Genomic DNA, 10,724 nt, shown 5'->3' on the forward strand with positions numbered 1-10,724 from the left:
TGGTCCATGGCCACTGTGTTATGTGGATTCAAGAAGAATGGAAGAAATCAATCTGGAGGGAGAGAGAGACGGTGGTTCCCTTCCCTCCAGGAGAAGACAATCCAGTTGTGCACCCACTGCATTTCCCAGATAATGAGATACACATTTACTTATTTTTCAAGGCTTTTGAAATCAGTGAGCATCAATACATAATGACTCCTTTCTTCCTCTCCAGAACTACTTTTAAATGAATATATATATATATATATATAATTTATATATTCTTAAAACGTTTTAAATATAAAAGTTGAGCCCAAGATCATATGCTCTAAACAATAGGTGTTGTAAGGATTTGGTGGTGGTGGGTGGGAGGGTGGAGAGAGTGAATAAGAAGGAAGATAAAGCTAGAGTCCCAGCCATCTTCACTGCTAGGAGTAAGAGATGCCTCGCCCAGACTGGCCCGTCTGCTAGGCTGGTGGGTGCCATCTCTGTGGGAGGAATGGCCTATAGGAAGGATGTGCCAGCCCCACCTTAGAGCAGAAAGGGCACAAGCAGAAATGAAGGTGCTACTATCAAGAGAGATGATGACATTAGGCCTCAAGCAGCACTGCTCTGAAATCTGGTAACTAAGAATGGCACAAATTGGGGGTCAGAGACACCCTCCTCACCCCTATAGTGTGGCTTTGGCCTGTAAGCGGTGTCAAAATGGGACTTTCTCTAGCTCAGTATCAAAATACAGAAATACAGAACTAGCAAAAGAGCTTTTGAAATGGTTTTGCATGCTTCAGTCAATGCCCACCTCAAGGGAGTGTATGGACCAATATAGACAAGGACTAGAAGTTGGACTTCTAGGATGGCGTTGTCAGCATCATGGAATTTCCCCTCCCCACACCGTGGACAAAGTTTTGCCTTTCAGCTATCTCCAAGTCCAGTGACTAGGGCTTACTGGAGACCACAGGAAAGCCTGATGCTCGTCCCCTGCAGCTTGAGGGACTCAGGAGACTGGCCCCCCACCCCCCCCGCCCCCGTTCCTGGTGAGAGTCTGGCTAAAGTGGCTGTTGGAGCCATGTGGAGGGCTGGGTTTGAGGCTTACTCCCACTCACCTAGTCATGGCAGTGGTGTGTTTGCAGGTTGGATTCCCCAGGAAATCAACAAGAGGGGGAGATCAGCATTCAGCAGGTTTATGAGGGAGCGCCCTGGGGATCAGCACCTGTGGGAGGAAAGGGACAGAAGAAGGACTGGGCAGAGGGCAGAGCAGAGCCTCCACAAAGGTCTCATCCAACCCCTAGGGCGTCCGAAGCTGGAACGGCTCTTCGGAGTTGTCCCAAAGTAGAGTAAAGGGGTCAGGCCTTTCTACCTCTGCCTTGATCAGTCAAGGCCTGTGGCCTTCGGCAACAGCACCCAGGGGGAGAAAGGCCTTCATTCCTGAAGGGGTATCTGGGCAATGATTAGAAGGTCCAACACAGAGCATGATGTTTACAGACCAGATGTGGAATTCACAGGAGGAATACCCACTGAGGATTTTTAAGACGATCCTGCCACGTGCATCTCTTCAAAAAGGTCTCAACAGAAAGAGATAGAGGTACCATTGGAGGCAGAAGCTGAGGAAGACCACAAATGACCCGCTGGAGGAGGGCCCTTCTGGAACCATGAGGGGTTGCTGTTGGAGGAGACCATCCAAGGAATCTACAAAGATACCAAAGAGGCAAATAGCTGCTATGGCCAGGGAAAACCAAAGAGAAATTACACCCATGCTAGTAAAATGAAGGCGAAGAAGGAGGAGGGGGGACGAGGAAGAAGATGAGAAAGAAGAAGACGGCGACATTCCTATTCTCTTTTCCCCTCTCCTGGCCTAGAGGGGCCAGTGTAGGCCAGGGGAGGGATTAGGTGTAGAGGTGCTAGGTAAGGAAATATCTTAGTCTCCTCAGTGCCCGACAGGGCATCTGGCACAAAAGGGGCACTCAGGAAAGCTGACCAAACAAATATACAAATGTATAAATGAACAAATTAATGTATCAGCCGAAATCCTAGGGTGCAAGCAACAGATAGCATCTTCCCTCCTGTCCGCTCAGGTTTCCAGGTTGAAGCAAGTCTGAGTTGGGGAGGACAGAGCTTTAAGTAGGGGTGAAGCTGAGGATTTTCATTACCTACCAGACCCCAATGTTTATTTAGTATGAGCAAAGGAATTTCTATTTTTACTACTAAAGAGTGACTTTAAAAGTCTTGGGACCTCACTGAGATTTTATTTGAAGTGGGAACTAAATAATCCATCAAATGGACCACTTGAAAGTTTAATGAAAGAAAATAATAATGTTGCCTTCTGAGCGCATCATACAGATCCCATTTGTTCAACCTAACTCTTTCAGGGGGCTTGAGGCCCCTTTCAGGGCTTTGCATGTGGCTGATGTCAGAAGCCACAGTGCTGGTGATCCATTGGAAGGGCTTCAAGAGGTGACCAGAAGAAAAATTGGGCCCAAGTGGCAAATGTACTGACTCATTGTGGAGAGGGCCTTAACTATGGAAATCACAGGAAGTGCTGTAGAAGGCGAGGGAAAAAATGGCAGCTACAGATAGACCCCGTGAAAAATGCTCCAGGGACTCCCAGAAATAAGTAATGCGGAGACTGAGGAGCAAGAGGGAGGGACATCCTGTGGCAAGAGTCAGCCAAAGGGGGGCAAATAGAGGCAACAGTCAGCCAAATGCACAATGTATTTACATCTTGCACCACCATTGTCTTAATTTATTTGTGGCAAGGGACATCTTTCTCCTTAGCTCCTTAGCATCCAAACCTGAGCACCTTTCTATGTTTGGGGAGTTCCTCACTCACCTTATGAAGCAAGGCTTCACTAAAGAAAAGCCTTTCACTAAAGAAAGTAAAAATGCCAGACAATCTCAGCTTCTCTAGAACCCGTGGTGTGGACATGTGACTGGGGTTCTTTGAATCAGACACATCTACCCAGACTTTGAATCTCACTAAATCCAGGGAAAGCAGGCACCTTGTAAAGCAGTTGCCACCTTGCTGACCGTATCTTGGTGCCAGAAGTTCTAGCATCAGCATCCAGAGTCGTGAGTTGGTGGCTTGGCCATGTGAACTACAGTCACCTGCAGCGAGGCTCCGGTGTGGGGCTTTATTCCTGATTGCCTCAACCTCGGAGCCTGGCTCTCCAGTTACACCCCTCTCAGAGATTTTGTGAGGTAACCAGAACCTTTCTAATAAATCATTTCTTCTCAAATTGCTGGAGATAATCTCTGTTACTTGCAGGTAAGAATCTTGGCTGATATATTCATTCATTCATTCACTCATTCATTTGTAGGCAGTATTTACTTGATCAGCACCCGGTGAATGTTCACTATATGCCAGCTATCCTACTAGGCACTGGTGATACCAAGATAAATGAGACACGCGCCATTCCTCAAGGAACTTCTAGTCAGATAAGAAATCTTTGACGGGGGCACCTGGGTGGCTAAGTCAGTTAAGCACCTGCCTTCGGCTCAGGTCTTGATCCCAGAGTCCCAGGATCAAGACCTGTATCGGGCTCTCTGCTCAGCAGAGAGTGTGCTTCTCCCTCTGACCCTCCCCCTTCTCATGCTCTCTCATTCTCCCACTCTCTCTCTCTCTCTCTCAAATTAAAAAAAATAAGTCCTTGACAACTAATTTTCTATCTCTGGCCCTCAGTTTCCTGTTCTTTAAAGTGAGAGGGCTGGGTCTTAGAGCCTTTAGGCTCTGATGTTTGGATTGGCTATGCATCGTTCAGTTAAGTGGTGGTCTTTGCCCCAGAAGCCTCAGCTGGCAGAGATGTGAGGCCCTCTGTGGACTACTGAGGTCAGGGCATAAACTGCTTCTGTAGGGCCTCCATTTCCTACATGGAAAACTAATTACTCTGGGCATCTTACCTAGGCAGGTGCTTGGCTAAAGTTTGATTCGGCAGGAGCTGGTTTCCAGCACCTTCTCGCCTCCCCTTCCCTGGATCTCATTTAGAACAGTTCTCTTGACATCCTGAAACCCTAGGGCAGACCACAGAGCACCCAGCAATGTCTGCGAGGGAGCATAGCTGCGGAGAGAAGTTCATAGGGTTGGCTGGCCCACTCTCCGGGTTTAGATTTCAGATTTAGGCTAATAGAAGCACAAAGGAAAAATGGGAGGAAAAAGCCTCACAACCCCAGAAATGGCTTGACCCGCAACTCATTGTTATGTCTCCCCAGCAAAGTGCCTGCTGATTCAAGAAATGGTCAGAGATAGCAGGAGGCAATTGAGACTTCGGATCTATGTTAAGTGAGAAGGATGGTTACATGACATTTAGGGCATCTGGATACTACATGAGTTGGTTTCGAAACTTATTAATATACAAGGAATGAGGGAACAGTTTGCCCCTTTATGATTTCCATGGCTACGTAAAGGTTTTTCCCGTCTGCATTGTTCTGGAACTGCAGCTGGGTCCTTCTGTAAGCACTGAGGTTAGAGGGGACAGCGTCAGGGGCACACACTAACACGGCCCCAAATGGCTATGCATTCACATACATACATGCACATGGAGCACAGGTGCCAAGCCCAGAAATATGTTCCTGCACAAACCCCATTTAAAATGCTTCATTTTTCTGAGTGCATACCTCTGTCTTTGCCCTTTGAAGAAAACCAGGGATGCAATGCTGAGAATGTGCCTGTAAATACTTAAGATTTTAAACTCTGAGGCTTTTCTCTCGGTCTGCCTCTGAGGACTGCAGTCTCTGGTGCATGGATGCTGGGGGTCACAAGCCCGGCTGAGACCAGTGTGCTCAGTGACCCACCCCAGGGCCAGCGGAGGCACAGACGTTTCAAAGCCTTGAGACAATGCCTTACCTTAATCGTTAATTTTACGTTACAGCAGATAAGCCCTCCTAATCATTCTGTTTTGGGCTAAATTAAAGTGGGCCTTCATCAAACAGTCATTTATGGTAGAGAGATGCCTTGGGACATAAAAACATGCCAGTGGCAAAGTTCTAGGAAGATGACGCCAAGGCAGGGAGCCCAGAGTTCACTGTGTATGAAAGTGAAACTCATAATGCCCAAGGTTCAAAAGTAAGGCCATATTTAGAAGAGTTCTGGAAAGACCCATAGACGACTCCACAGTAATTTTACCTGTTAAGAATAGAAAGCACAGGGGCGCCTAGGTGGCTCAGTCGGTTAAGCGTCTGCCTTCGGCTCAGGTCATGATCTCAGGGTCCTGGGATCAAGCCCCGAGTCGGGCTCCCTGCTCAACGGAGAGTCGGCTTCTCCCTTTCCCTCTGCTCCGCCCCCCCACTCATGCTCACTCTCTCTCTCTTTCTCAAATGAATAAATAAAAAATCCTTAAAAGAAAGAATAGAAAGCACATTTTAAGAGTAATAAAACAACAGCACTTAAAAGTGTACCTTTCCGGGGCACCTGGGAGGCTCAGTGGGTTAAGGAGCTGCCTTCAGCTCAGGTCATGACCCCAGGGTCCTGGGATCGAGCCCCGCATCGGGCTCCCTGCTCAGCGGGGAGCCTGCTTCTCCCTCTCCCTCTGCCTGCCGCTCTGCCTGCTTGTGCTCTCTCTCCCTCTCTCTGTCAAATAAATAAATAAATAAAATCTTAAAAAAATAGATAAAAATAAAAATGAACCTTTCCAAATTCTCTCTCCAAATTTCATTGCACTCGAAGCCTCATCCCCTTTGTACGTATTCCAATCTTTGTTTAATTAATTAAATTTATTCTTTCATCCTTCCCTTCTTAAGCATTTATCAAATGTCCTGCTCTTACTCATCAGTGTGGTTGAAATTCAGCTTAGAAAGATGAATAAGACACAGCCCTACCCTCTAAACTCAAGAGTCCACTGTTGGAGACAAACTTGCAAACAGACAAAAATCCACACGTAAGAAGCTTAAAACCCTGTTCTTCTGGGAGTTCAGAATGGAGAATGATTCTGTCAGCCTGGTTGTGGGTGGGGATGTTAGGGAAAGTCTGCAGAAAAGGTGGCGTTGTGGCTGGGTCTCCAAGGGTGACCTGGAGTTTTCTAGTCAGAGAAGTGGCAGAAAAGCATTTCGGTCTGGGAGGAGGGACTGAATCCTCTCTTGCCACTCTCAAAGCAAAGGGCAGGGCATAGAGAAGCAACACAAAAGACCCTTCGAGGAGGTTTAGTTACTACGGTCATCTGAGATTATCAGCTCGTCTTGGCTCTATGGAACACTTAGAACACTTGTATTACTAATGCTTGATGGGGCCTTTGGAGGATGACCATGACACCCGAGCTGGTTAGAAAAGGAATATGACCCTTCTCTTCTAGCCATGACATTCCAGCTTTCCCACCATGAATTTGCTCCCAATAATTACATGGCCATTGTAGCAGTAATGACACCAATATACAGTGGTGAGTATTTCTCTGCAAACTCTGGGAGCATATGTGGAATGGAGCATGGATGTCCTTGACCTGGGTGGCCCTTAGCTCAGGTCACCAGGTAGCTTTTCCCAGGCCTTCATAAGAACAGTTTGTCTTTCTTGTTCAGTTCAATTTTTTACAAAACCTTCATGCTCCATTTATACTAGAATTTTGCACAATAGGTATTATTAACATCAGAGCAAAATTCCGTGGGTTCTAGAATCTCCTTGGGTATACCCGCTCTAAGCAAGGAGCCAATTATTACAGCCCCGAAGTTTGAGGGGTTGCTGGTCTGTATGCATGACCCTGGGAGTATAGATGGGTGACTGTGGAGGCCTTAGTATCTTGGGGGTGTTAAGTAGGTTCAAAGGCAACTGAAATTCTCCCCACAGTCCAGATGAGGGGATATTTAGGGGTAAGCAGCATGGAGGAAGCCCAGAGCTGTGACGAGTGGACCCAGAGGGACCCAGGCCCTGCAAGTTTCTACTGCATGTCTTGCCCTAGGCAATCCCACCCCCTACGGGCCCCCTGTGCTTATTGCTTCTCTTCTTCTCTACACTTCTTCCTTTCTCTCTCCCCAGTCCTCTCTCCTAGTAAATACTCCTTTTTTTTTTCTTCAGAAGTTTCCACGGAGTTTGAGGCTTTCAACGACCACACTTTGCCCAGCCATGATGATCACAGAGATAAGGAGGCCACTTCCATTAGTATCTGCATAAGAGAGAGCAGAGGTGAGGAGGCCTCTCTCCGCCGGCCTGCCTGGACTGTTTATGATGAACCAGTGGGAAAGACACATGTGAGGTGACGGTCCAGCCAGTTTCTGTGGCTTGAAGTCACTCAGGCCAGTGCTGAGGAACCCAGCACGGGGCTGGGCATGGGGATGACAGATGCTGGAGAGGTCTGGCCAAGAGAGTTCAGGAGAAGGCATGAGGAACAAACACATCCCATTTCCCGTTTGTTCCGACATCTTTCTTCCAAGTTAAGAGAAAGGTGAAGACATTAATGAACCATGGATTGGGGAAAGTCTAAAGCTCTATATAAGCGTAAGGACACAATCTGACTGACCCAGGTCTGTGTGAGCTCAGTGCTCTGGGCTGGGGCGGAGCTAGAAGAGCAGGCAGGTTAAACATTGCCCTTTTCTCCTTTGGGTCCAGAGGTTGTGCACAGGAAGGTGCTGCGGAGCCCACTGGTGGACCTGGAGTCTCAAGCCTGAGCCCAGATTCTGGTCTCCACTTCTTAGGTGGTCACAGACGCATTCAACATCTCTGAGTCCCAGCACCCTCATCTGCAAGATGGGGATACTAGCGATTCCTACCTCACAGACTTAGGGACAGGGTCAGGTGCAACACTGTGCCCAGAAGCACCTTAGAAACCATGCTACAAATGTGATGATTAATGTCCTATCAATGTCATAGTTTCTTATACTGTTATGGGTTTCCAAAGGGAAAGCATTAGCAAGATGGAATAATCTCAGAATAGACTAAAAAAAAAACTAAATCTTGCACGCTAATATAAATTTCATATATTTAAAGCTTAGTATGTGATATAATTTTAAATCAATTTAAGATTAAGAGGCCTTTTTTTTTTTTAAGAGTTAGTAAAGACCCATCTCTTCTGCTCTTTGCCGTTTCTAAATGAGCCTAATGCTGGAAGGGAGGCCCCACTTTCCCCCCTCCCCACCAACTAGGGTAGGGCTATATAGCTGAACTCCCTCCCCTTCTCCCTGAGCAGATGGGTGGGGACCAGGTAAGCCTCTAGTTACAGTTTTAAAATAGTGTTGAGAGAGAGGGAGGGAGGGAGGCAGGCAGGGAGGCCCACATGGCAGGAAGGGCAGGTTTTTCTGCCCTTTCTCCCTGCCTGAGGTCCTGAAGCAGGCCAAGCAGGTGAGCCCACGCCCTGTTACCTTGTCACCCCAGAGGAGCTGTGGGCCCAACTGCACACATTAGAGGGCACTACACTGGCCCCACACAGACTTTCCCACTGATTTTCCCTTTTCCCCAGCGACTTCCCCCTACATAGGAAGAAATCCCTTTTCCTAGCTCAACTCCTGCATCCAGGCTCTGGGCAGCCTCAACCACTCAGCCAGTCATCAGCTAGTTGCTGGCAGTGCTGAGAGGGAAAATGGACAGTGGGGTCAGGGTCTGTGCCTGGGGCTAGCCCGAGGTGGGCATGCAGTCTGTGCTTGGCACTCCCAGTGGCCTTGGGTCGGCCTTCTGCTATACTCCAGGGAGATCTAGGACCCGAGTCCCAGGCGCCAGAAAGGGAAGCAGTCAAGCCCTCTAGCTTTCCCATGGTGGCAGCGGAGCCCATAGCATCAGCCTTTTGCACCTGTCTGCATTTCATTGACCCTGACTCACTGTTAGCCCCTGGTCAGCTTCTTCCTCAGTGGCCAGCACTGTCTCTCCTCTGGGCATAGACATGGCTACATCTTGCTCTCAAAATTATTCTTGGATCTGCGCACCTCCTGCCTGCCTGCCGGCTAGACCTGTTGCCCAGCCCCCTAATGAATATTTGCTGGCTGATTGAGTATTTGTCTTTTGATGGAGTAAATGACAAACCAGCCCCAAGAGGTCTGACTTTGTCCTCAATCATCTCTGGCCTGAGGGATTCCCGGAATATCTGGAGTGCTGGCCTTCACAAAAAGAACAATGGAGAGGCACCCTGAATGCTCTAGGGCTGTAAGCCTAAGCCCTGGGGTGCACGCGGCTTTGGAATCAGGCTGACCGGGGCTGACTCCCAGCTCTGCAGCCCTCTGGTAGCCTTGGACAATTCCATTACTTTCTCTGAATACCAGTTTTTCCCAGGCTGTAAAAATGAGGATGATGATATCTACTCCGAGGGATGCTGTGAGGGCGAAGTGAGCTTTAATGCACACGCGGTGCAGAGGCCCAAAAATCACCTCCATGTTGCCCAAAGGGTATGTGTGCCTAGAGTCTGGCTTCTTGTGGTTTTTTGTTTGTTTGGTTTTTGCCTTGCGCACGTGTTTCACAAAATGGTCTTCCGCCGGAATCCAGCCTGCAGGGCTGGAGGAACACAGAAATCTTTCTGGATGTGTCACAGGCTTTCTTTCCCAATCCAGTGACAACAGAGGTAGTTCCCTTGGCAGCAGCAACAACATGGCTATCACGCCAACCCCTCCCCAGGGGTTTCTGTGGAGCCCACAGGCCCCTGTGAGAAGCCGGGGCAAGGCTCCCCATTATGAAGAGGCCATCGCCTCTGCGGGGGCGAAGCAGCTCAGCGGTGGGGCTGGTTTGAAGCTGATCTTCAGCCCCGGGGCAGGGGGGTGCACTCATTCCCGTGCATGGGGGGCTGCCTCAGCGGTGGGGGGCGGCCACTGGTTCGGTGGGGCCGGTGTGACCAGTGATATCCAGTTAGGAGCTGTCTGATGAGCTGTGACCCGGGAATGGAGGGGAAGAATCTGGCTGGCACCGGAGTTGAGTTTGGCCTCATTCACCAAATGAGCTAACCAGCCCCTGTTTGAGGGAAGTCTCAGATGCCGCCATGATGTTCATGGAGGAAACGAACTCAAGTGATGATTACACAGACCCCATTTCATCCCCGGAATTTAGCGTGCCCAATATCCCAAGGGACAAGGAGATGCCACCGTCTTTGTTTTGTACAGCCCTTTGTCCTTTAAAGTTACTATTTTAAATCACCGCCGGCTCCTCTGTCTCCATGACGTAAATAGCCTAGATCCTACTCTTGGCATTTGACAGACAGATAACACAGGAGCGAGGCTAAGTGACGCACCCAAGATCACACACAGCACACTGAGGAATCCAGCACTCCTATCTCGCTGCCCATTGTTCTCCTTTGTTTGGTTTTCTCTGGTCGCTGCTCCAGGCTATTCTCCTCAGAGCAACGGAGTCATCTTTAAATCTCAGATGAGACCATGTCACTCCCTTCCTTACAGCCTCACGTGGCTTCTCTCCAGAGTGGAGGACAGTCCCTTCCTGGCACAGCTGCAGCTCCTTCTCCGAGCTCCGGTCCTGCCCACCTCCCAGGCCGCCCTGCTGCCCTCAAGGTGCCGGGCTCCAGGCCTCCTGTGCTCGCTGCCCCTCCTCCCACCCTGGCCCTTCACCACGCTCGCTGGGCAGGCACGGGGTCTTCTCCATTTCCACCCACCGGCCTGGTTTTGCTCCCCGGAATCACATTTGCTTCCGTCTCCCACCGTCAGAACACCAGTGGGGTTGGGCTCAGGGACTTTGTCTTGCTCCTGCAGCATCCCCAGTACCTACAGTAGCACCTGGCGGGTGATCAGGTAACATCAGGTCATCAGTAAAGGTTTTTGAATGAATGGCTATCACACTGCATTGTTAGGAGAGAGAGAGAAAAGTCCTGGGAGAGAGAGGTTATGAAGCATGGGAAACACAGACC

The sequence above is a fragment of the Eumetopias jubatus genome, unplaced genomic scaffold (genome assembly GCF_037043125.1).
Source record: "Eumetopias jubatus isolate StellerSeaLion01/CBP00866 unplaced genomic scaffold, mEumJub1_p1.0 scaffold_9, whole genome shotgun sequence".
NCBI lineage: Eukaryota > Metazoa > Chordata > Mammalia > Carnivora > Otariidae > Eumetopias > Eumetopias jubatus.